At 42.2% G+C, this 5,495-nt stretch overlaps 1 pseudogene; it reads left to right on the top strand.

The window, feature by feature from the left end:
* The first annotated feature begins 431 nt into the window (after positions 1-431).
* On the top strand, positions 432-2,110 carry LOC120221551 (annotated as a pseudogene).
* The last annotated feature ends 3,385 nt before the right edge of the window (positions 2,111-5,495 follow it).

The following is a 5,495-nucleotide window of genomic DNA, read 5'->3' as shown; positions in this document are numbered from 1 at the left end:
TAGTCTAAGGTACAGACATAGATCAGGGCATCCAAAGTAATTGTGAAGTTAGAACAAAATATGGAAAACGCTTTTGCTGGTAATATTTGATGTTTTGGTTGTCTGTTTAAACCCATACCAATCACTATTTATTATATGATGCATTGTCGGTGCACTTAATGGTCTGATTATGTGGTTGGTCAGCCCTCTCAGCCTCCCCTGTGCCAGAACTTGGTGCTGCCTCCGGCTGGCAGTCCTGCATGGGGCTGGCCCACAGAGCCTGTGCCCTCTAAGACAGAAATTCTGTGTTCATCAGAACATTTCCACTGCTGCACGGAGGGCACATACATCTTCAGTGGGACTTGGAATTCCAGAGAATTGCCTTTGTGAAAACCTGGCAATAGTTTCTTTAAATTCCATCTCTTAGTTTTCCATGGGAATATCAAGAAACAATGAATAACTTTAGTAATGCAGAGTCTGACTGCTATTTCCTTATGAAGGCTTTACTGCCAAGGACATTCTGGATCAAAAAACTAATGAAGTTTCGTCTTCTGATGATAATGATGCCTTCTTTGTCGCAGACCTGGAAGACATTCTAAAGAAACATCTGAGATGGTTAAAAGCCCTTCCACAGGCCACACCCTCTTAGGCAGTCAAATACAATGATAGCATAACCACAGTGAAAACCTATGTAGCTGCCATTGTGGCAGAATTTGTGCAAGACTGAAATACAATTGGTACAGAGTCTCCGGGTGGCTCCAGGGAGGATGATCTATGCAAATCCTTTTAAACAAGTGACTCAGATTAAGTGTGCTGCCAATAATGGAGTCCAGATGATGACTCTTTTTCTTCTTTCAGTTTATTGTCAAGTTGGTTTCCATATAACACCCAGTGCTCATCCCAAGTGCCCTCCTCCGTGCCCATCACCCCCCTTCCCCTCTCCCCCACCCCCAAGAGCTGTCAGTTTGTTCTCAGTATTCAAAAGTCTCTCATGGTTTGCCTCCCTCCCTCTCCCCAACTATTTTTGTCCTTCTCCCCCCCCATGGTCCTCCGTTAAGTTTCTCCTAATCCTCCTATAAGCAAAAGCGTATGGTATCTGTCTTTCTCTGTCTGACTTATTTCGCTCAGCATTAACACCCTCAAGTTCCAGATGATGACTTTTGATTGTAAAGTGGAATGATGAAGGTTGCCAGGGCACATCCAAAGGCAAGGTTGGTTTGTGGGTTGCCAGTGATGGTTCCAAAATAGTCTGTCCTCTGAGTGTTAAATTTCTCGCCATGTTCAAAACCAGCAGGCTTCTTTTGGAACAGGCAAAAGGGCTGAGTACTGACGTCATTGGCATCAGCTTCCCTGTGGGAAGTGGCCGTACCAATCTGGAGACCTTCGTCCAGGCCATCTCTGATGCCCGATGTGCCTTTGATACGGGAGCCAAGGTTGGTGTCAACACCTATCTGATGTCGGTGTGGCTTTCCTGGACCTGAGGATGTAAAGCTTAAATTTGAAGAGATTACCAGTGTTTATCATCCCAGCACTGAACAAGTATTTCCCATCAGACTCGAGGGTAAGAATCATAGCTGAACCCAGCAGATATGATGTTGTATCAGCTTTCATGCTTACAGTTAATATCATTTCCAAAAAAAAAAGTGTATTAAAAGAACAGACACGCTCTGATGATGAGTCACATGAACAAAGTCACATGCAACCTTTATGTGTTGCATGAATGATGGAGTATGTGGATAATTTAACTGCATCCTTTACGATCATGGACTCATGAAGCCCCTTCTGCAGAAGAGACCGAAACCAGATGAGAAGTATCATTCAACCAGTATACAAGGTCTGTTGCTATGACTTGCCGGAGACGCATGTCAGCAACTGGATGCTCTTTGAAAAGATGGATGCTTAACACTGTTGCTGCTGCTTTTATACTCAGTGAGTTCTAGAGGCCAACTATCTACTACATGATGTTGGGACCAACATGGCAACTGATGCAGGAAATCCAGAACCATGACTTCCCACCCGAAGTGGAGGAGCAGGATGTCAGCACTGTGCCTGCGTCCGGTGTCCTGTGTCTGGGAGAGCAGGATGCTGTGGCCCCCGGGCCGCCTGTGCTTCAGCTAGCATTAACACATAGGTGCCGCTCCTGGGAGGTGAACTTCGATTTAGCTTGAATTATGGGATCTGGGGGACGCTGGGGGACTGATTCACTTAATTACTGCTAGCTTTGAAATGTCTTCGTAACTAGTGTTGACACAGATGCAACAACACAGAAGACTAGGACATGGGGTCACTTATCTGTGTTTCTATGGAAACTGTTTGAATATTTGTTTTGTTTATTCACCTTTCAAACATGCTACTGAAAAGTGACCCTCAGCTGCTGAGCAAGCGTTTGTAGCTTGTACACTGGCAGAATGGATCAAAAGCTTAGTGTTGTGATTTGTTTTAAAAATAAAGTACCATGGAGCGCCTGGGTGGCTCAGTCAGTTAAGCATCCGACTTCGGCTCAGGTCATGATCACACGCTTCATGGGTTCGGGCCCCGCGTTGGGCTCTGTGCTGACAGCTCAGAGCCTGGAGCCTGCTTTAGATTCTGTGTCTCCTTCTCTCTCAGCCCCGCCCCTGCTCACACTCTCTCTCTCTCAAAAAATAAAAGACATAAAAAATACTAAAAAAAAATAAAGTACCTTGAGGACTTAGTCATTTGGGCCACCCACTCGTGTTCTCGGTTGAGGTCTTGATCTGTGAGTTCGTGCCCCACCCTGGGTGCGAAGCCTACTTAAGAAAAAGTATCTTGAAATATTTTTTTTTTAAATGATTGTCTTGGTCAATAAAAGGCCAATGGTTACAGAGGTAGGCTGTTCTGTGAGTTCAGTCCAGCTGGTGTGGACCTGGGCTGATCCATTTTGCTAAACACAGGGCACTACTGTGACTCTGGGTCAGAGAGTGCCACACACTGATGACTGGTATTGCTTTGTACTTACAAATTCAAGGGGAGTATGGGAACAGTCCACAGAAGTTTATTGATTTTATTAATGTTTTCGCCTGGGGTCTGTGAGTGCCTGGGGCTCTCTGCTGCTGAACCTGCGTACACAGAGGGCATATGCCTGCAGGACCAGAAGTGTATAAACCTCATTCTGAGTTCCCTTGTTCCCAGGTGTTGTCTACACGTTAGTGGTTCCTGATGAGAGTAAAGTCAGGCAGAGCTACTTACCGAGAAGACCAGCAGATCTACATCTGGCTTCTCTAGCTTTTGCTGTGGGCCAGGCCTTGCTTGGAATAGATACTCTTAAATGTTTTTGCTATATTGTATTCTCTTCCCTGCAATATACTGCAGTTGGGTTTCAGTCATTTGGAATCTTGTGAGACTTCTTCAGCAATTAAACCCTGTCTGACTACCCCTATCTATACAAGCCTAACAAGAGATTTAAAATAAAAAGTCAATCTACTTAAAATTTAAAAATTATGGGTTGGATTAATTTTTTTTTAAACTTTTTTTTTTTAATATTTTTTATTTATTTCTAGGAGAGAGAGAGAGAGAGAGAGAGAGAGAGCGTGAGCAGGGGAGGGTCAGAGAGAGAGGGAGTCACAGACTGAAACAGGCTCCAGGCTCTGAGCTGGCAGTCAGCACAGAGCCCGATGCGGGGCTCGAACCCATGAACCGTGAGATCATGACCTAAGTGAAAGTCAGACGCTTAACCGACTAAGCCACCCAGGCGCCCCTGGGTTGGATTAATTTCTAACTTTACTTTTTCATAATTATAGATTGATGTACCTCTGTCTTTTCTCTCTTCAGTTGTTTAAAATCAATGCAACCCCCACTTGTATAGAAGATCCTTTTCTTACTTTTATTGGAGGTTACCTTGTATAGTTTCACTTTCATCACTGTTGTGTCAGAATCTAAAATTAGGAATTATTGGGGCACCTGTCTGGCTCATTTGGTGAAACATGCAACTCTTGATCTCAGGGTGATGAGTTCAAGCTCCAAACTGGGTGAAGAGATTACTTAAAAATAAAATCTTTAGGAGTGCCTGGGTGGCTCAGTTGGTTAAGCTTCTAACTTGGGCTCAGGTCATGATATCATGATTTGTGAGTTCAGGCCCTGCATCTGGCTCTGTGCTGACAGCTCAGAGCCTGGAGCCTGCTTCAGATTCTGTGACTCCCTTTCTCTCTCTGACCCTCCGCAGCTCGTGCTCTGTCTCTCTCTCTCAAAAATAAATGCTAAAAATTTTTTTTTAATTAAAATTAAACAAATAAATGTTAAAAAAATTAAATCTTTAAAACTAAAATAAAATTAGTTATTTTAGCTCCTTTCCCCAAACTCTTCAAAGCTTTAGAATGCTTTCATTTCAAATGCTTTTATTCATATGTACATCTTGTTCTTGTCCAGCATAACTTTTCTTTCTTAAGTACAAATTTAGAAATCCATTTTGATAGCATCGCTGATAGTAAGATGCTGAGAATTTCTCTGCATATATTTTCATGATGATCCCATTCTTGTAGGATTATTTAAAATGATATGCAACTCTGAGTCAACAGTAATTTTATTTCTACATCTTCAAAACATTATGTGATTCTATTTTCCATTATTTGTTTTAAAATTTTATTCTCTGTTTAAGGACATCCCTTTTTAGGTCATCTTTTCTGTCCTCCCTGGCCGTTTCTCAATCTTCCTTTTCTTTTCACTGGGGAGCAATATGATATGGGTGTGTCTTTCAGTGTACTTTGTTTTGATGATTTTTATTAGAATTGTTTTGCTTTCATAATTTTGTATTTAATTCTTCATCAACTCTAGAAAATGTTTAATAGTAAGCAATGTACATAATAATCATAGTAATAGTCATAGTAAATAATAGTAATCATTTAAATAATACCTGAATATCTTGGTCTGTTTTTTTTTTTTTAATTTCTAGGATAAATCTATCTAAAGTAAAATGAGAAAAAATGTAACTGATAGTGGATTTCATTCTTAACTTGAAAAGATAGGATAACTAACATTTTAATATCATCTTTGAAATACATAATACTATTGGATTAACATTAAATATTCTCATTTTGATCACTGTATCAATGTTATGAGAGTTTCTGTTTATGTAGGAAATATTTTGGGGCGCCTGGGTAGCTCAGTCAGTCAAGTGTCCGACTTCAGCTCAGGTCATGATCTCACGGTTTGTGGGTTCGAGCCGCGCGTCGGGCTCTGTGCTGACAGCTAGCTCAGAGAGCCTGGAGCTTGCTTTGTGGATTCTGTGTCTCCTTCTCACTCTGATCCTCCCCTGTTCACACTATCTCTCTCTCTCTCTCAGAAATAAATAAACATTAAAAATAAATAAATAGGGGCACCTGGGTGGCTTAGTCGGTTAAGCGTCCAACTTTCGCTTAGGTCATGATCTCGCGGTTCATGGGTTCGAGCCCCGCGTCGGGCTCTGTGCTGACTGCCAGCTCAGAGCCTGGAGCCTGTTTCAGTCTGTGACTCCCTCTCTCTCTGACCCTCCCCTGCTCACGCTGTCTTTCTTTCTCTCTCCT

The sequence above is a fragment of the Hyaena hyaena genome, unplaced genomic scaffold (genome assembly GCF_003009895.1).
Source record: "Hyaena hyaena isolate Hyena2069 unplaced genomic scaffold, ASM300989v1 scaffold_787, whole genome shotgun sequence".
Lineage (NCBI taxonomy): Eukaryota > Metazoa > Chordata > Mammalia > Carnivora > Hyaenidae > Hyaena > Hyaena hyaena.
The sequence above is the reverse complement of the archived record's forward strand: the minus strand, read 5'-3'. Positions and strand labels throughout refer to the sequence as shown.